This window comes from Paroedura picta, chromosome 5, assembly GCF_049243985.1.
Source record: "Paroedura picta isolate Pp20150507F chromosome 5, Ppicta_v3.0, whole genome shotgun sequence".
Lineage (NCBI taxonomy): Eukaryota > Metazoa > Chordata > Lepidosauria > Squamata > Gekkonidae > Paroedura > Paroedura picta.
In genome coordinates, this window is record NC_135373.1 from 21,240,239 (window position 1) to 21,260,602 (window position 20,364).

The 20,364-nt window shown below is 46.6% G+C and overlaps 1 long non-coding RNA gene across 1 annotated transcript; it reads left to right on the forward strand.

The window, feature by feature from the left end:
- Window positions 1–9,769: 9,769 nt before the first annotated feature.
- Window positions 9,770–12,495, forward strand: LOC143837273 (uncharacterized). The gene is made up of 3 exons (XR_013230944.1): window positions 9,770–9,959; window positions 11,136–11,213; window positions 12,236–12,495. It is a non-coding gene; the product is annotated as an uncharacterized LOC143837273 (long non-coding RNA).
- The last annotated feature ends 7,869 nt before the right edge of the window (window positions 12,496–20,364 follow it).

A 20,364-nucleotide genomic window follows, 5' to 3' on the forward strand; every position in this document is an offset into this window, starting at 1 on the left:
GGAAGTTCTGTGATGCTCAAGTGAACAAGACACGGACCTTTATAGGTCAGAGAGCCCCTCCCTAGGGTGGAACTGGCCAATCTGCTGTGATCCAAGAAAAAAAAAACCCAATTGGGAAAGATAACCCTTAAACAAACAGGTCAATTAGCTGATGGTGTTTGTTGGACTCATATTCTTCAAATATACACAGAAAAACTGTAGAGATTTCCCAATAGGTGTAGATTTCACTTCCTTAGTTACATTTGAATATTTACTGTAATGTTCTTAGATATTAAAAACAAACCTGCAAGAAAAGAAAAGAAATAATTTGGAATAGAAATTTCCTAAGTTACTGCCTTGCAAATCTTCTCCCAACTTTTTGAAACTGACTGGTTCTTGGGGTCCAAACATGCCTCTTGTACATAAGACCAATTACTGAAACTGCAGTAACTACTGAATTCTGGAATTACTGATATACTATAATTAAAGCCCGTTGTAGCTGATACAGTGGACACTAAAAGGAGGGGGGAGGGGGAAATAGCACAGAGAGAGGGAGATGGAAAGGAAGAGAGTGATTAATATAGAGAGAGCTGGGTATTGGGAAGAGGAAGGGGAGGGGTGGTCCAGTGTGTAAGGGCATGAGGTTAAATATGTGTGTTGTGTGGGAGGTTGTGGTGGCGTGGTGGCAAATGAGGGCATGGGTGTGGAGAGATGGATGTCAAGAACCTGTGGTTTGGAATGTTCGTTGAGTGTGGGAGAGGACAGACCTTTGGGAATTGTGGCATAGTGGTGCGTTCAACCTCATTCCCCTTCTTGTGTGAATTAGGCCAAAGACACTGAAATTTCCCCCTGCGGTAGTCACAGTACACAGTATACAGTACACAGGTGTCCGCCTTGCTCCTTCTGTCTCCATTTCTGTTGATGTTATGTGCCCACTGTTGCCCCTTAGAAGGATTATTGTAACCTGCTGTTTACTACCAAAAGGAATCTCAAAGCAGTTTACAAACACCTTTTCCCTTCATCTCCCCATAATAGACAGCCTGTGAGGGATGTGGGGCTGTGAGAGGTCTGAGAGAACTGGAAATGGGCCACAGTGACCCAGCAGGCCCCAGGTGTCTCAAAGCAGTTTAAAATTGCCTTCTCTCCCCATAACAGACACCCTGTGAGTGAGGTGGAGGTGAGAGAGCTCTGGGAGAACTGGGAATGGCCCAGTCATCCAGCAGGCCTCAGGTGTCTCAAAGCAGTTTAAAATTGCCTTCCCTTCCTCTCCCCAGAGCAGCCTCCTATTGAGGGAGGTGGGGTAGAGAGAGCTCTGAGAGAACTGGGAGTGGACCGCAGTCACCCAGCAGGCTTCAGATGTCTCTAAACAGTTTGAAATCGCCTTCCCTTCCTCTCCCCATAATAGAAACTTTGTGAGAGGTGGGGCTGAGCGCTCTGAGAGAACTAGGAATGGTCCACAGTCACCCAGCAGGCCTCAGATGTCTCTAAGCAGTTTATAATTGCCTTCCTGTTATGGGAACAAGTTCTTTCAGAGTCTGAATCAGGGCTTCTTGGATTGGATATTCTAGTAGCCTAACCTACTTAAGAGCCTCTTGTGGTGCAGAGTGGTAAGGCAGCCGCCTGAAAGCTTTGCCCATGAGGTTGGGAGTTCGATCCCAGCAGCCGGCTCAAGGTTGACTCAGCCTTCCATCCTTCCGAGGTCGGTAAAATGAGGACCCAGCTTGCTGCTGGGGGGTAAACGGTCATGACTGGGGAAGGCACTGGCAAACCACCCTGTATTGAGTCTGCCATGAAAACGCTAGAGGGCGTCACCCCAAGGGTCAGACATGACTCGGTGCTTGCACAGGGGATACCTTTACCTTTACCTTTAACCTATTTAAAAAAAAAAATTTCATCCAAGCTGGGGGGCAGGATGTGTTTCTCACAATTCAAAACCTAGATGTATTGGGGGCAGGGCTGTTCCTGGATTTCCCTCCTGTTTTGGAAGGAAAATATGTCTTTGAGTCCAAATCGCTAGCTTTGGTCCAGATCCCTGATAAGGGTACCTGATCCAATTCTTAGATGAGCCGGTGTCAGATTCTGGGAGGGCAGGTTTCCCTGCTGCTCCATTAGAAAACAAAACACTTTAATGATGAAGAGTGTGACACCTTTTCATTGGAGCCAAGCAAACGTCCGGATGCAGCTAGCCAGTTTCAGAGTTCCACAGAATTCTTCATCACGTTGGATGTTCAACAGGCGCACACTGGGGAGCGGAAACGATGTCTCAGGCCACGGAAGAACAGGTCACTTTGCAGATGTCTTTAAAGCAGGCATCGTTGGGTCAGTTAGAGGGACATAAACAGAAACAGCACGAAAAGCTACTTAATTCTGAAAAAGAAACCCAGCTTTCCTTTAAAGCTGGGAATAAATCTCTGCCAGAAGATATGTATTCCACACCTTTTCAAATAATAGCTGAATGCCACTTGAAATCTGTGTTTGGTTCTCTCTAATCTGACGAAATCCCACAACACTGCCTGTTCTCGTTTCCACTCTGGTATTTCTTGCTTCTGACCAAAAGGCCACTGCAACGCTGTGGTGTTTGAATCACTGAAATCCAGTCTTCCAGGAAAGACTCTGAATCACTAGAAACACAGGGCAGGAAGGGGGCCCCAAGGGCCATCTAGTCAAACTCCCTTCCCAAAGCAGGAAACCCAATCCACAGCTACTTCCCCCCTCCCCCATGCTCCCTCTGGCCCCTCCTCTCTGGCCAGGGGCATCCAGACTGGATCCTTCAGGCACTCCAGCTATAGAGTGAGCTGCCCTCAGAAAAACCATCTAATTTTTCCCCCTCACTGTGAGCCTGCTTGGTGTAGTGGTTAGGAGTGTGGACTTCTAATCAGGCTCGATTCCCCAGTCAGCCACTTGCAGCCAGCTGGGTGACCCTGGGCTCTCCACAGCACTGATGCAGCTATTCCGACCGAGCAGTGATATCAGGGCTCTCTCAGCCTCACCCACCTCACAGGGTGTCTGTTGTGGGGAGAGGAAAGGGAAAGTGAAAATAAGCCGCTTTGAGACTCCTTCAGGCAGAGAAAGGCGGCACATAAGAACCAATTCTTCTTCTTCTAATTGCCAAACAGCTAAAGCACCACCATGGGTCTTACAGGAAAAAATACCTCTTGTTTTGCAACCATGGGCATTCCCATTAGGATACTATTGGGACTTACTGGCAAAAATCCCTTCCCTCTGGCCCCGCTTCTATGAGTTCTGAGACAGGCATTCCCCTTCCAGGCAGCAAGTGAGGCTTCCCGGAGTTAACATGTGGTCACTGCCAAGAACCACTCGGTGGAGGTGTTTGCTCAGAGTCCAGGGCACACAGTCTGTTTGGCGTTCCTCCACTTGGTCCCACATCTTCAATGGCATTTGGCCAACCGACCAGGCTCTTCCTGGTTGCCTAAATGGGGCCGGGCAAAAAAAGCCCCTTCCATGCACTCTGCCAAACCATTATTTACTTAAAATATGCATTAGCTTGCTTTGTTCAAGTTGGCTTGCTAAAATGATGGCTTGCATTGTGCCCAACTGCCCACAGGCATGGAAAATCACCTGGCAACCGGGGTTCCCCAGTCTCAGTGGTGTGTGTGAGGGGCCGCCTATTAACGCAGGAAGCCCCCTCAGCAGCAACCTGGAGCCACCCTGGAGGGTCTTGCACTGCCCCTTGCCCATCTCAAGGGGACAGGAGTTCTATTCTGCTCTGGCTGTGAATGGCTCTGCTCTTGGGGGGGGGGGGGGAGATAAGAGGAAAGAAGAAGAAGAGTTGGTTCTTATATGCTGCTTTTCTCTTCCTGAAGGAGTCTCAAAATGGCTTACAGTCACCTTCTCCTTTTCTCTCCCCACAACAGACACCCTGTGAGGGACGTGAGGCTGAGAGAGCCCTGAGATTACTGAAGAAGAAGAAGAAGAGTTGGTTCTTATATGCCATTTTTCTCTTCCCAAAGGAGTCTCAAAGTGGCTTACAGTAGCCTTCTCCTTTCCTCTCCCCACCAGAGACCCCCTGTGAGGGAGGGGAGGCTGAGAGAGCCCTGATATTACTGAAGAGGATGAGTTGGTTCTTATATGCCATTTTTCTCTACCCGAAGGAGTCTCAAAGCGGCTTCCAGTCACCTTCCCATTCCTCTCCCCACAACAGACACCCTGTGAGGAAGGTAAGGCTGAGAGAGCCTTACTGAAGAAGAAGAAGAGTTGGTTCTTATATGCCGCTTTTCCCTACCCGAAGGAGGCTCAAAGCGGCTTACAGTCGCCTTCTCCTTTCCTCTCCCCACAACAGACACCCTGTGAGGTGGGTGAGGCTGAGAGAGCGCTGATTTCACTGCTCGGTCAGAACAGCTTTCTCAGTGCTGTGGTGAGCGCAAGTTCACCCAGCTGGCTGCATGTGAAGGAGGAGCGGGGAATCAAGCCTGGCTTGCAAGATTAGAAGTCTGCACTCCTAACCACTACCCCAAGCTGGCTCACCGTGAGGGGGAAAGTTCAGATGGTCCGCAGCCACTGGAGCTGACTAGCAAACAGTTATTTATTTAAAACAGTGGTTCGAAAACTGTTTCAGGCTGCCGCTTCCTCAGTCCCCAGGATACACTCCTAGCGCCTCCCACACCCACACATATAAACAGGCACCTCTTTTCTTGGGTTAGCTCCGCTGCAAATTCAAAATGCACTATATTGCCAACAGTTCTCTTTTGCACAGGCTGTGAACCCCTCTGCCCAGTGCTTGGAGGCAGAGACGAATTAGAGAAAACAGTAAGGGGGCAAAGATTAAATGGTCCCCAGCCACTAGAGCTGTCTAATGAGCAATTATTTACTTTAAATATGTATTAGCTTGCCTTGTTCATGCTGACATGCCAAAATGATGAAATACTTTTTTTAAAACTTGAAGCCAAAATTGAAAATTGGCTCCCTGCCTGCAGTGGGGGCACGGGATGCAGGAGGAACGTACCATTGACGGAGCACTTCTAATCCAAATGCCCCCCCCCCAACAGTGCGAAATGCATGGAGGTAAAACAAGAACAACCCAGTAGGGCGCCAACGAGGTGTCACCGTTAAAGAGTGGTGAACTCCAACTTGGAGAACCGGGTTTGGTCTCCCGGTCCTCCACATGCAGCCAGCTAGGTGACTGTGAGATAGTCTCAGTTCTTTTAGGGCTCATCTTACAGAGCACTTCTGCTAGGGCTCTCTCAGCCCTACCTACCCTCACAGGGAGTCTGTTGTGGGGAGAGGAACGGGAGGGTGTTTGTTAGCTGCTCCGGGACTCCTTCGAGTAGTGCAAAGCAGGGCACAAAAGGAACAACGCTTCTTCTGCAATATTTAATGGCCTGCTGTCTACCAAGAACACTGCCCACAGCTGCTGCCACCAGAATGGCATCGCCTGAATCCAGCAGTCTTCCCGGCCTATCGTGTTTCAGCGTCCTTCAATGGTGGCACCTCTACCCTCTCCTTTGCTCAGAGGGCTCGCTGGGCCTGATGCTGCCAAGGTCCAGGGCAGAGTGCGTGGAAGGGATGGGTTTTTGCCTGGCCCCATTTAGGCAACCAGGAAGAGCCAGGTAGGCTTGCCAAATCCTATTGAGGATGCAGGGCCAAGTGGAGGAACGCCAAACAGACTGTGTGCCCTGGACTCTGAGCAAACACCTCCACCGAGTGGTTCTCGGCAGTGACCACACGTTAACTCCGGGGAGCCTCATCTGCTGCCTGGAAGGGGAATGCCTGTCTCCGAACTCATTGAAGTGGGGCCAGAGGGAGGGGATTTTTGCCAGTAAGTCCCAATGGCATCACAGTATGAATGCCCATGGTTGCAAAACATGAGTGGTTTCCGCCCCCCCCCCCCATAAGACCCAATGAAAATGCCCATGGTTACAAAACATGACCTTGCATGCCACAGTGCAAATGGTAAGGAGCAACCAGTTTTAGCCCAAAGGAGCCCCCTCCCCAGTTCGGTTCTCAGTGCTGCAGGGTTTAGGAGCATTGCTGACCAGAATCTATAGCAGAGAGGAGGCCAAATGTCTCCCTCCCCTGCAGTGCAGCATCGCCCTGACCTGGGTGGGCCAGACTATTCAGATCATGGAAAGTAAGCAGATACGGCCTGGGTAGAAGAAAAGTAATCTTCTATCTTTTTTTGCTTGCAAGCAGGAGTAGTCAAATCTTCCATTCCTTCTGTTCCCTCTAAATCCTGGATCCTCCTTTTTTGACCCATCTCTTGCAGGCTTATAGGGTAATTAGCACGGCTCAGCGGTATACAGTAAACAATCCACAAGGATAAACTTTCAATCTTTTCCAATAAAGTTTAAAAGATGAGAAATTAGTACCAGTAATCCTTCTCAGTGTGCTTACCCGAGTTGCACATTTAGCAGATAAGAGAATTCAGTTGTAGGCAGTCCGCTTTAAAAATCCTCCTTAATCAGCAGAGATAACCGTTCCAAGGACATGTGAGAAGGAATTCCAGTTGTTATTAATAAATAAAAGAACTTGAAACAACTTAATTAGCTGTTGAGAGATTAAAAGAGGAAGTTTAAGACTCCCAGCTCGCAGTGTCAGAATCTCGCTGCCGCCATCTTGTCCTCCGCAGTCAGAAAGAGCTGGAATGGACACCCCCAAGGAAGTCCAGGGTTGTTACACAGAGGCAAGCAAACTAAGTCGGAGATGCCTGCTCGACTTCATGTGAAGCCATCTAATCATACGACAGGCCAGGCACGTGTTAGCAGGGCAGGCCCTGGTTTAGTAGTTTCATCGACAAGGAGCTTGCGGGTTCAGTTCCCAGTGTAGCAGGGGTTAGAGGGCATAGGAGGTGTTAGCCAAGTACAGCTACAAGTGCCTTTCCTGATCCCAGAAGGGGCTCATCTGCACACAATAGAGAATGCACTTTCAATGCACTTTAAAAGTAGATTTTCCTGTTCTGCACAGGAAAATCCAGCTGTCAAAGCACATTGAAAGTGCATTATCCGATGTGTGCAGAATGGGTCACAGTGATTCATGTGACAGTCGTTTCCGGAGTAGAATTCTGTAATTCGCAATACATGGGCCTTCCCTTGTCCTTGACCCGGAAACTGCAGCTGGTGCAAGATGCACCTGCTAGGGTTCTCACCAGAACACCATGAACAGCCCATATTCAGCCTGAACCGAGGCAGCTGCACTGGTTGCCAGTTGCATTCTGGATCAAGTTCAATGTTCTGGTATTGGCCTTTAAGGCCCAGCGTATCTTAGGGACCGTTTAACTCCCTCTTCCCCTTGCAGGGCCTTAGACTTTGCAAGTGCTAATATTTTGGTGATCCCCAGCCTGGCCGTGACCAGGACCAGGGCCTTCTTGGTCTTGGTCCCTGTCTGGTGGAATACACTTCTAGAAGAGCTATGCGCCCTGTCAGAGCTAATGCAGTTTCGCAGGACCTGGAAGACAGAACTGACTAACCCACAGAGCATTGAGAACAAGTGGTGGGAATATACCGAAGAACTGTACACATCCAGAATGGGAGTTTGCTCTCTTCAAAATAGAAATTGGACTTGAACCATCCATTCTTGAGGAGAAAGTGGAGTGAGCCTTGAGTCAATTGCCAAACAACAAGGCCAAAGTCATTATCTATCTATCTATCTATCTATCTATCTATCTATCTATCTATCTATCTATCTATCTATCTATCTATCTATCTATCTATCTATCTATCTATCTATCTATCCATCCATCCATCCATCCATCCATCCATCCATCCATCCATCCATCCATCCATCCATCCATCCATCCATCCATCCATCCATCCATCCATCCATCCATCCATCCATCCATCCATCCATCCATCCATCCATCCATCCATCTATTGGATTTATACTCTGCCTCTCGCTACTTTTGTCGCCTCCAAGTGGCTAACAATTAAAACCAAAGGGGACACAATTGAGGGCCTAATGGGAAAGCTCACCATCTGTGGCACATAGAGCAGCGGGGACACGCCAAACTCTGGCTCTCCGGATGCCCATGGACTACAATTACAATTAATATCATACCTGTGGAAATGCTGAGATGTGTACCAAACAAAACCATTACAGCTTTGTGCCAGAAAAATCTGGGAAACTAATAACTGGCCGGAGGAGTGGAAATGATCTGTGTTCATCCCACTACCAAAAAAAAAGGGTGACTCAAAAAACCAGGGGTAGTCAAACTGCGGCCCTCCAGATGTCCATGGACTACAATTCCCAGGAGCCCCCTGCCAGCATTTGCTGGCAGGGGGCTCCTGGGAATTGTAGTCCATGGACATCTGGAGGGCCGCAGTTTGACTACCCCTGCAAAAAACTATTCCAGCTACTGTACAATAGCCCTCCTTTCAGATGCTAGTAAGATTCTGCTCAAAATCATGCAACAATGCATAGCAATAACCCTTGAAACAGCATTACCAGATGTTCCAGCGGGTTTTTGACAGGGGTGTGGCCCTTGTGATCACACAGCAATCTTGTGCTGGATTTTGGAAAAGTCACGGGACTATCAAAAGGATGTCTATGCCTGCTTTATTCACTACGACAAAGCTTTCGATTGTGTGGATCACAACACATTGTCGGAAGCAGTGCAAAATTTGGGGCTGCCGGTGCACTTGATCAAACGGATGGAGTCCACGCAAATCAAGAAGCCACTTTACGTGCAACATTTCGTGACGCTGACTGGTTCAAATAAGAGAAAGGAGTATGCCAAGGTGGTGTTCTTTCCCCCTTCCTGTTTAATTTGTACATTGAGATCATTATCAAAGAGACTGAACTCAAAGGCCATACGTGGTCTGGGCCCAGCATACCTAAGAGACCGTCTCTCCGCCAATACCCCCAAAAGAGCATTACGCTCTGCCACTGCCAACTGGCTAGTGATCCCTGGCCCCAAAGAAGCACGGAAGTCCTCAACAAGGGCCAGAGATTTTTCTGTCCTGGCCCTCACCTGGTGGAACAAGCTCCCTGAAGAGATCAGGGCCCTGTCCAAACTCCCAAAATTCTGCAGGGCCTGCAAAAGGGAGCTCCTCCACCAGGCATTTGCCTGAGACTGACAACAGCCCCCCCCCCCAGACATCCCGTCCATGGCCTGAACCAGTCTGTCCTCTCTAAGGGTCTTAGCTAAGTTTCTGTTCCTGTTATATTGTTGTTTAAGATAACTGGAATTGTGTCATTTAGATTAATGTTGTTGTTGTATTGGTTTATGTTATATATTAATTTGTTCCACTGGGGTCTAGTGGGTAAAGAATGGGATTTGGAATGGGATTAGTATGCATGAGACCTGGGTTCAAATCCCTATTTGGGATGAAACTCACTCAGACCAGTCAGCCTTTCTCTTGCATTGCTTACTATACAGATGTTCTGTTCAGTTTGCCATAAACCTGTATGCTTATTTTCATATTTCAGTAATTCAGGATCCAGTAGTTACTGCAATTCCAGTAATTGGTCATAGGTGCAAGAGGCTTGCTTGAACCCCAAGAACCAGACAGTTGCAGAAAGTTGGGAGGAGATTTGCAGAACTTGGGAAATTTCTACTCTAAATGATTTCTTTCCATTTCTTTTCTTGTAGGTTTGTTTCTTAATATCTCAGAAAATTACAGTAAATATTCGAAAATGACTAAGGAACCGGAATTCACACCTATTGGGAAATCTCTCCTGCTTTTCCTGTGTATATTTGAAGAATATGAGTCCAGCAAATGCCATCAGCGTATTGACCTGTTTGTTCAAGGGTTATCTTTCCCAAATGTGTTATTTTCTTGGATCACGGCAGATTGGCCAGTTCCACCCTAGGGAGGGCCTCTCTGACCTATAAAGGTCCGTGTCTTGTTCACTTGAGCATCACAGAACTTCACCAGAGCAAAACTGAGAACAGGATAGATCCCAAACAGGACGTAAAACCCAAGTCAAGGCCGACTACAGAAAGGACCATGAAGCTGCAAATTGTCTGCCTGATCTTGGTTCTTCTCAGCATGACCACCCAAAGCCTCCATGCCTTCAGAATTGAGGTAAGAAGAATTTAGCAATAACAGAGGTGGAAAGAGATCTCATAGAACCATAGAGTTGGATGGGGCCATCCTGGCCATCTCATCCCACCCCCTGCTCAGTGCAGGATCAGCCTCAAGCATCCAGGATAAGTATCTGTCCAGCTGCTGCTTGAAGACTTCCAGTGATATCTAATATCATTTAAGATAATAACAGAATGTATTCTTATAACAGATCATACTCTCATATGTATTAACAATCACTTGGCTAAGAAAAATGGTAAAAACTTCTAGATTAGGAATAATATGTGATGGGAACTGAATATCTAGGTTAAAAGAGATGGCAAACCATATCAGCTGCTTGCTTTTTTTCTTCTCAATTTCTCTGTAAATGCTTTATATAATAATAAATAATAAAATTATATATATAAAAAAAAGACTTCCAGTGAGGAGGAGCTCACCACCTCCTTTGGCAGCGATCCCACTGCTGAACTAGACTCATAGAATCCTAGAGTGGGAAGGGGCCATACAGGCCATCTCGTCCAACCCTCTGCTCAATGCAGGATCAGCCTCAAGCACCCAAGATAAATAACTGTCCAGCCAGTGAGGGGGAGCTCACCACCTCCTTCAGTGAGCTCCACTTCGGAACTACACTGTGAATTCCCCCCCCCCCCCGATATCAAGCCAATGTTATTGACGTGGAAGACATCTTCTGGTGCAATCGGTGAAACGGAAACACTCACGGACGTGACATCCATACGTCCCACCCCCTTGAGTGTGACAGAAGATGGAGGCAGACAGCAGTGTAGGCATCACCTGGGTAGGCTGGCACAGCCATGGCAGCGCTGCCCGCTGAGGGCGGAGCATCCATGGTAGCACAGGCCAGCCCAGTCAGGGACGCAACACTTGTGAAGGAAGTTTTTTTTTTTTCTGCACGTAGTTTCAACCGATTCCTGTTGGCCCCATTCTCTTCTGCCAAGAGGAGCCACTCCCTGCCCTCCTTGGAATGACAGCCTCTCAATCATGTTCCCTCTCAATCTCCTCTTCTTCCGGAGGAACATTTCCAAGTCCCTCAGCCTGCCCTCCAGTTTCAGAAAAATCTATACTGCGTTGCCATTTGGTTTATTGAAATTTATCCCCCCCCCCAAAAAAAATTGTCCCTTGGCTAAAAAAGATCTCTGTGTTTCTTTCTGTTTGCAGGCACAAGTCAACAAAGACCTTGTGACCTCGGAAACGCACAACGCAGAAGAGGCCGTAGCTGAGACTTCTGGCTTGCAGGTAAGATTGATCCTGAGGCTGGGTTGAAATACTGCACTTTGGATACAAGGGGGCGACGTTGCACTGAGAGAAATAGATAGGGGGAAGAATCCATGTTCATTGGGTTTCCAGTCTTGCTGAGGACGGATATTCTCCCAGGTTTTTAAAATTTGTTTGATAGTACTAAAACTGCAAAGGGTAGAATGGGTATATCTTCTCCTGCCTATCAGCCTTTCTTTAGCCTTTGTACATGTTTAGAGGCTCTAAGAAGCAAAGAGTTTCAAAACCAAAAATTGGCGACCCAGCATAGGTCAGGTTAGTTTTTCCAGATGGTATATGGCCTCCTGACCCCCATTGACTGTAAGCCTTAGCAGGCTCCATTCTCTGTCAGGTTTAGAGGACTGCATGATTGACCAAGGCTGGCCTCGTTCCCTACGGAGTCCCCTTCAAACCAGCCATTTTCTCCAGGGGTGCTGATCTCTGCAGTCTGGAGATGAATTCTAATTCTGAGGGACTTCCAGGTCCCAACTGGAGGCTGGCATCCCTGTTTGGGCCAGAAAATAGCTACCCCCCTTGCTGAGGTAGAAATATTGCCTGTTAATGATTTCATTACATTGCAAGCCCCCCGCCCTGTTTCCTAATGTTAAAGGTAAAGGTAAAGGTATCCCCTGTGCAAGCACCGGGTCATATCTGACCCTTGGGGTGACGCCCTCTAGCGTTTTCATGGCAGACTCAATACGGGGTGGTTTGCCAGTGCCTTCCCCAGTCATTACCGTTTACCCCCCAGCAAGCTGGGTACTCATTTTACCGACCTTGGAAGGATGGAAGGCTGAGTCAACCTTCAGCCGGCTGCTGGGACTGAACTCCCAGCCTCATGGGCAGAGCTTTCAGACAGCTGCCTTAGCACTCTGCGCCACAAGAGGCTCTTAGATGTTACTCCTAATATTCCTAATGTTACTCTGTGTAATTGGATGAGGTTGGGCCCTCTTTATCTGGGACAAGGTAGCTCCAGGGTGTTCAGAACTTTCCTCTTCCCACTACAGGCCTTGCTACAGAGGTCCAAGCGCTCCATCAGCTCCTCCATGGACTGCGAGTTGTGCTGCGGCTGCTGCGGCATGAACGGATGTGGTTTCTGCTGCCGTTTCTGACAGCTCCCAGCCCTACACGTGAAACCCCAGCCTCCCCACACGGCCCTCCAAGCTGCTCCCCTCTTCCCTCGATGCCTCCTGCTTAATTTCTTCAGTGTTTCACTTTGTATCTTCTTTTTTTTCTCTTCCTTGGAATTAAAAACATGTTGACCTCATGACTTTGACTGTGACTTTCCAGTTCGCGTGCACACAAACCCACAAATAGGTTCTCCTTCATTCAAGCTAGGGTGGCCAGCTAGCCCCCTTGCTGAGGTAAAGTAGTGACTGTTCATGATTTCATCACATTTTACGGTCCCCCAGTTTCCAAATGATTGGTTGGGCCCTCTTTATCTGGGAACAAGGAGGCTCTGGGATGTTCAGAGGCTCTTCACACTTAGGGCTAATTCTGCGTTGAGCAGGGGGTTGGACTAGATGGCCTGTATGGCCCCTTCCAACTCTATGATTCTATGATTCTATGAGTACAGGCCTTGCTATAGAGGTCCAAGCCCTCCACCAGCTCCCCCCATGGACTGTGAGTCGTCCTGTAGCTGCTACGGCATGAATGGATGTGGTTTCTGCTGCCATTTCTGACAGCTTCCCGTTCCAACCCTACTGCAAACCCCAGACTCCCCACTCTGCCCCCAAAGTTGTTCCCTTCACCCCTGGATGCCACCTGGTTTATTTCTTGTGTTTTATATATGTCTTCTCTTTTTCTGTTCCTTGGAATTAAAAAAAAAATTGACCTCATGACTTTGACTGTGACTGTCCAATTTACTTTGGAGGTACCAGCGGCTGGTCCCAGCTCCGCTGCTTTTCTTCGTGGTGGGGAGCAGCTGTTCCTGCCTCTTCCCTTCTTTCATATGTTGCATGTACAATAACACTAGTTAGATGTAATGTGCTTGCAAAATGTTGGAAATTTGGTCCACCGAAATTTGGTCCCCCGCTTGGACTCAAATCTTGCTTTCATCGCTGACCGACTTCCCCCCTCGCTCCCTCTCCCTCCCTTGGAAAAAGTGCCCAAGCGCTCTCCTTTTCCTTATGCTGTGGGTCTCATTCCCCACCCACCCTCCTTCTCTGGGGCAATGCAAATAAAAATTGCATTAGGGGAAATGGTGCCTGTTTGTAACTTTGTTTTAAGCGTGCCACTTCAGGAAAGAATCAATCTCCTCTCCCCTTCCCCTCCTAGTGCATGTAACTTTTTTTTTTAAAGCCCAGTCATTACTATAGGTTGTTCCTATGTTGCAAAACAAAGAAGTTGTTTTTTTTTTTACATTGGGAAAGTCTGGGAAGGCAGCTGGATGAAATTAATGATGTTGGTACCCTCCCTGCCTGAAACTGACCATGGCTCGATTTCTTGAGAAAGAACGTTAAATCTTGGTGGAGGAGGAGAATCGTAGAATCGTAGAATCATAGAGTTGGAAGGGACCTCCTGGGTCATCTAGTCCAACCCCCTGCATTATGCAGGACACTCGCAGCCCTTGAGCCTTCACAGGATCACCCCCCTGAGCCACCTCCTTGAGCCTTCAGAGAATCAGCCTCTCTGTCAGATGGCTATCCAGCCTCTGTTTAAAAATGTCCAAAGATGGAGAACCAACCACCTCTCGAGGAAGCCTGTTCCACCAAGAAACCACTCTGTCAGGAACTTCTTCTGGATGTTGAGACAGAATTTCCTTTGCATTATTTCATCCCATTGGTTCTATTCCATCCCTCTGGGGCACGAGAGAACAACTCTGCTCCATCCTCTACATTGCAGCCTTTTAAATACTTGAAGATGATTATCAGATCCCCTCTCAGTCGTCTCCTCTCCAGGCTAAACAGTCCAAGCTCCCCCAACCTTTCTTCATACGTCTTGGTCTCCACACCCCTCATCATCTTTGTTGCCCTCCTCTGGACATGCTCCAGTTTGTCTACATCCCTCTTCAACTGGGTGCCAAAAATTGAACACAGTACTCCAAGTGAGGCCGAACCAAGTGAGATGCAGGGGTGATGTTTTTGTGTCCTGTTTGTGCTATTTTGGAACTACAATGTAACATATTTATGTTCTTTTTTTTTAAGTACAGCGGGGAGTGGGGAATGGTGGGCAGAGACACAGCACTGATCAGATCTCAAACATCATCCCTTTGAGGCAGGGAAACAGTGGAGGAAGTCAATGCGACTTTGGAGTTCCACTTTCAGTTATTTATTATTATTAATAATTATTATTAATATTAATATTTCTTACCCGCCATTCTCGGCATACCGGCTCATGGTGGGTTACAATACAAAAAGTCCCACAACAACAACCCCACTTAAAAAAAAATCATTAAAACCACACAGAGGTTATTGTGAATTCCCTCCTGGGGGAAGAGGGGGACTCGTATTTTCTCAGGATTCAGAAAATACACAGCAAACAGAGGATGCAGTCAGGCCTACCCTTGAATCAGGAGATTTTAGTGTGAAAGTAAGGACATTCCGTGGAGCTTTAATGGGTGCTGCCATGAATCATAGAATCATAGAATCATAGAATCATAGAATCATAGAATCATAGAATCATAGAATCATAGAGTTGGAAGGGGCCATGCAGGCCATCTAGTCCAACCCCCTGCTCAACGCAGGATCAGCCCAAAGCATCCTAAAGCATCCAAGAAAAGTGTGTATCCAACCTTTGCTTGAAGACTGCCAGTGAGGGGGAGCTCACCACCTCCTTAGGCAGCCTATTCCACTGCTGAACTACTCTGACTGTGAACATTTTTTCCTGATATCTAGCCTATATCGTTGTACTTGTAGTTTAAACCCATTACTGCGTGTCCTCTCCTCTGCAGCCAGTGGGAACAGCATCCTGCTTTTGGTCACTGCAGAAACGGCCCCAGAGAGGCTTCAGCATTTTTCTCTCACCTCCCTCGCTTCCAACTCCAATCACAGCAGGTCACGCAAAGGGACATCTTGTAAGTGCAAAAATAGAGACGTATATTTTGAAAGGCTGACAGTAGAATCCGCAGACACAAAGGCTCAGCACAGCAGGAAAGGGCCCCATCCTAAGAGGAGAAAGCAGAGGAGAAGTATCTCACCTCTTGGCAGCTGACTGTCCAGGGAGTTACTAGCATTAACATATCCTAAGGTGACCAGATTTCAACATTGGTAAAGTGGGGTGGGGGGGGAGGATCCTGGATTAAAAATTTGGTCTATATGGAGCAACAAAAAGTTTCATAGAACGCACAGAACGCAAAAATAGTATTGTAATATATATATTTTAATTTCAACGTAAGCACAATTTGCCAGGGGCCCCCAGATATCCCTCCAAAAGTGGGACAATCTGGTCAACTTAACATATCCCCTTGCACTAAGGGAGCCTAAAGAGTTATCTGCTCCAAGCTGGGAAATACCTGGAAATTTGGTTGGGTAGGGGAGAGCCAGTTTGCTGAAGTGGTTAGAAGTGCAAACGTCTAAATCAGGGGTAGTCAAACTGTGGTCCTCCAGATGTCCATGGACTACAATTCCCAGGAGCCCCTGCCAGCATTCGCTTTGTAGTCCATGGACATCTGGAGGGCCGCAGTTTGACTACCCCTGGTCTAAATGGACGAGCTGGGTTCAATTCTGCACTTCCCCACATGCAGCCAGCTGGGTGACCTTGGGCTCGCCACAGCACTGATAAAGCTGTTCTCAAAGAGCAGTAATATCAGGGCTCTCTCAGCCTCACCCACCTCTTCTTCTTCTTCTTCTTCTTCTTCTTCTTCTTCTTCTTCTTCTTCTTCTTCTTCTTCTTCTTCTTCTTCTTCTTCTTCTTCTTCTTCTTCATCTTCTTCAGTAATATCAGGGCTCTCTCAGCCTCCCCTCCCTCACAGGGTGTCTGTTGTGGGGAGAGGAAAGGCAAGGTGACTGTAAGCCACTTTGAGACTCCTTCGGGTAGAGAAAAGCGACATATGAGAACCAATTCTTCTTCTTCAAATTGAGGAGGGCAGGTTTTGTTGAGAGGAGGGATTTCACTAGGGTAGAACACCATAGAAGCTGCCTTCCAAATCAGCCCTTTTCTCCGTCACCTGGAGATCACTGGTAACCCCAAGAGATCTCCAACTATCAAGAACAAATACGACCAAGCTGACGATGGCAAATTCAATATATAATTTTATTCTATCTAAAAGACACAGTCAAAACGAGCCCTGGGAACTTATAGCTCATTTTCAACTAAAACACCTTCCTCAGCGACTTTATAAATCAAAAAACCACACATTGTTTTTCAATGTATTAAGTAAACAACAAATAAAGGTTATCACGATTTGTGCCACGACTGCCTACCTTTTGTTCTCTTATTTCAAACGGGATATTCTATATAATTTTTCACCCTGTTTTCACTGCAAAAAATTGTATACAATATTATGTTCAACCTTTAACACATTCAGCTTTTACATATCTTAACATTATAACGTAACGACTAAGAAGTCATTACCTTATAATTATCAAATCCACCTGCCTTACCCGGCCGCAATGTACCTATCAATTTTTTTGATCTCAGAAAGTTGAACAGTAGGCCATAGGGGAAGATTATCCAGACTTCCTGAGTTTACTTGGCATGTTTCAGAGATGCCCAGAGCCACATAAATTTCTTGATAGTGTTTTCCCCAAATCTCTGGTAGTATGAACATGTATTACTCCAGTGTAGGCTATACGATCAATTCAGGGGAGAACTTATACATTCCCTACAGAATAAGCCCAACTCAGAGGCAATCACAGACATGTTGTCAGACAAAAGCACAGAAATAACTTGTGTTGTGGCCAGATTTGCTTGGAGAGCTATCAAAACAAGGAAGAGCTGGTTGGATTCGGAGCAACTTAGGTAGAGATAGTCTCAATTGCTTGAGATAATGCTTGTGAGTTTTAAAACCAGAATGATTCTTATAGCTGGAATGTTTTTATCTTTTATAATATTTTAGTTATCAATGATTCTTTTATCTTGTTAATGCCAGATGTTTTTATGTATCATGTAATTTGACTACTGGTCTAGTACTGTAATAATAAAGACTTGGCTTGACTTATAATTTTCACTTGGACCATACAGGTTCATATAATTTGACTTAGTGGGAATCCAATGCTCAATGCCTACAAGAATGTTCCATCCTGTTTAACAGCCTTATTCTATAAAAACTATCTCATTAATGTTATTAACTGCTATAATTACAGTTCACGTCACCGGGTTCAATTTAAAGACCACAATTATAATCCAATGAACGATTAAATCCACTAGGTGTCAGTGTGTTCATTGTGAACATCCGTTCCATTCTCCGCAATCTTACATAGTGTTAGATTTTGAATAGGCTTGCTCCTGCGGGCATTCCAATCCCCCAAAATTTCAAATCTTTTAGTTGATGGTGACATTCCTCGAAATGGCTCATCAGGGGGGCTTCCTGAACCCCTGTTCTAATTTTTAAAAGATGTTCCAACATTCTCACCTTAAAAGGCCTCAAAGACACACCCCTGTAAAGAAGTGTACAACTTCACATAGCTACATATACAATGTTTATTTGTGTAACCATTTATAAAGGCGCTAATCTGAAAATTAAAGTCAATGCTAGGATGTACTAAAGTATTGGTTTCTACCTTCAATTTGCAAGCTGCACAATTTCCACATTTAAAACACCCAAAAGGTAATGTTCCCATTTTTCTTCCTGTTTTTTAAAAAATGCCAGCCTTTTTTTTAAAAAGGGGGGGGGGGGAGGAAGGATGACCCGGAAAACTACAGACCAGGGAGTCTGACCTCTGTTGAGGGGAAGATAATGGAGCAGATATTAAAGGGAGCTATCTGCAACCATCTGGAGGACTATTTGGTGATCCAAGGAAGTCAGCATGGATTTGTCTCCAACAGATCCTGTCAGAACAAACTGGTTTCCTTTTTTGACTAAGTAACAGGTTTACTGGATCATGGAAATTCGGTTGATGTCGTTTACTTGGATTTTAGTAAAGCTTTTGATAAGGTTCCCCATGATGTTCTGATGGTTAAATTGAAGGACTGCAATTTGGATTTTCAGATAGTTAAGTGGATAGGGAATTGGTTAGAGAACTGCACTCAAAGAGTTGTTGTCAATGGTGTTTCATCAGACTGGAGGGAGGTGAGTAGCGGGGTACCTCAGCGCTCGGGGCTTGGTCTGGTACTTTTTAACATATTTATTAATGATCTAGATGAGGGGGTAGAGGGACTACTCATCAAGTTTGCAGATGACACCAAATTGGGAGGACTGGCTAATACTCCAGAAGATGGAGACAGAGTTCAACAAGATCTGAACACAATGGGAAAATGGGCAAATGAGAACAAGATGCAATTTGATAAAGATAAGTGTAAAGTTCTGCATCTGGGTCAGAAAAATGAAAAGCATGCCTACTGGATGGGGGATACGCTTCTAGGTAACATTGTGTGTGAACGAGACCTTGGGGTACTTGTGGATTGTAAGCTAAACATGAGCAGGCAGTGTGATGCAGCGGTAAAAAAGGCAAATGCCATTTTAGGCTGTATCAAGAGGGTCATCACATCAAAATCACAAGATGTCATAGTCCCATTATATACGGCGCTAGTCAGACCGCACCTGGAGTACTGTGTGCAGTTCTGGAGGCCTCACTTCAAGAAGGACATAGATAAAATTGAAAGGGTACAGAGGAGAGCGACGAAGATAATCTGGGACCAAGGGACCAAGCCCTATGAAGATAGGTTGAGGGACTTGGGAATGTTCAGCCTGGAGAAAAGGAGATTGAGAGGGGACATGATAGCCCTCTTTAAGTATTTGAAAGGCTGTCACTTGGAGGAGGGCAGGATGCTGTTTCTGTTGGCTGCAGAGGAAAGGACGCACAGTAATGGGTTTAAACTACAAGTACAATGATATAGGCTAGATATCAGGAAAAGATTTTTCACAGTCAGAGTAGTTCAGCAGTAGAATAGGCTGCCTAACGAGGTGGTGAACTCCCCCTCACTGGCAGTCTTAAAGCAAAGGTTGGATACACACTTTTCTTGGATGCTTTAGGATGCTTAGGGCTGATCCTGCGTTGAGGATCTGGAACAATTAAAACGGAACTTCAACAATAACTTGCCAATCCCTCAGTCGGTTCGTTCCCTCAGTCTGGGGGGCACCTGTAGGTGTTATTGCTCAGTCAGCCCCACCAAATGCCTGGTGGAAGAGCTCCTTTTTGCAGGCCCTGCGGAATTGTGGAAGTTCTGGCAGGGCTCTGATCTCTTCGGGGAGCTCATTCCACCAGGTGGGGGCCAGGACTGAAAAGGCCCTGGCCCTTGTTGAGGCCCGACGTGCCTCTTTAGGGCCAGGGATCCGTAGCCAGTTGGAGGTGGCGGAGCGTAGAGCTCTTCTGGGGGTATAGGCAGGGAGGCGGTCTCTCAGATACACTTTGAGATTTGTTTGGATAGCTAAAACTGGGGTACAAGAAAACCCCCAGCTCTTCTTCTCCTGGCAACTGATGTTTCAGGTTCTGTTTAGGACCAGGGCTCTCTTAATGTGTTGTGTGGATCAGGTGCTCCGGGTAGCATGCAGTATCACTTCCATTCTGCTCTGAATTCTGACCGTTTTCTTGTAGGTCGTTTCAACCGGAGCGGCTACCAGTTGGGGGGGGGGGAGAGCAACACCGGTATTTGGTATGCAGAAAAAGAGGGGGGGGGAATCTAACATGAAAATTTAAAAAACAAAGATCTTGATTTGCTACAAAAGCTAAACAGTAAGCTGTTTATCTGGAGTCTTGCCTCCACGGTGTCCTTAAAACCGAAACATATTTCGGAATAAAGGTAAATATTCCTAAAAGGCAAACCACGCTGTTTCTAAGCATCTTGGCTCGGCTCCAAAACTCAATGCCTAGATGAACCTGTTTGGAGGCAGGATTTCCCCCTCCCCGGCCGATGACCTTAACATGCCACATCACAAATGGTCCTCATTTTCAAAAACAGAGAGATATTGTATCATCAAGACTTCTTAAGGTCAGCCTCCAGGATTCCGCGTTTGACAGACAACCTAAAGACCTCTGACAGCAACTTCCCAGATGCAGCAGGATTAGGGTTGAGGAGTCAAACAGAAGTCTGGGAT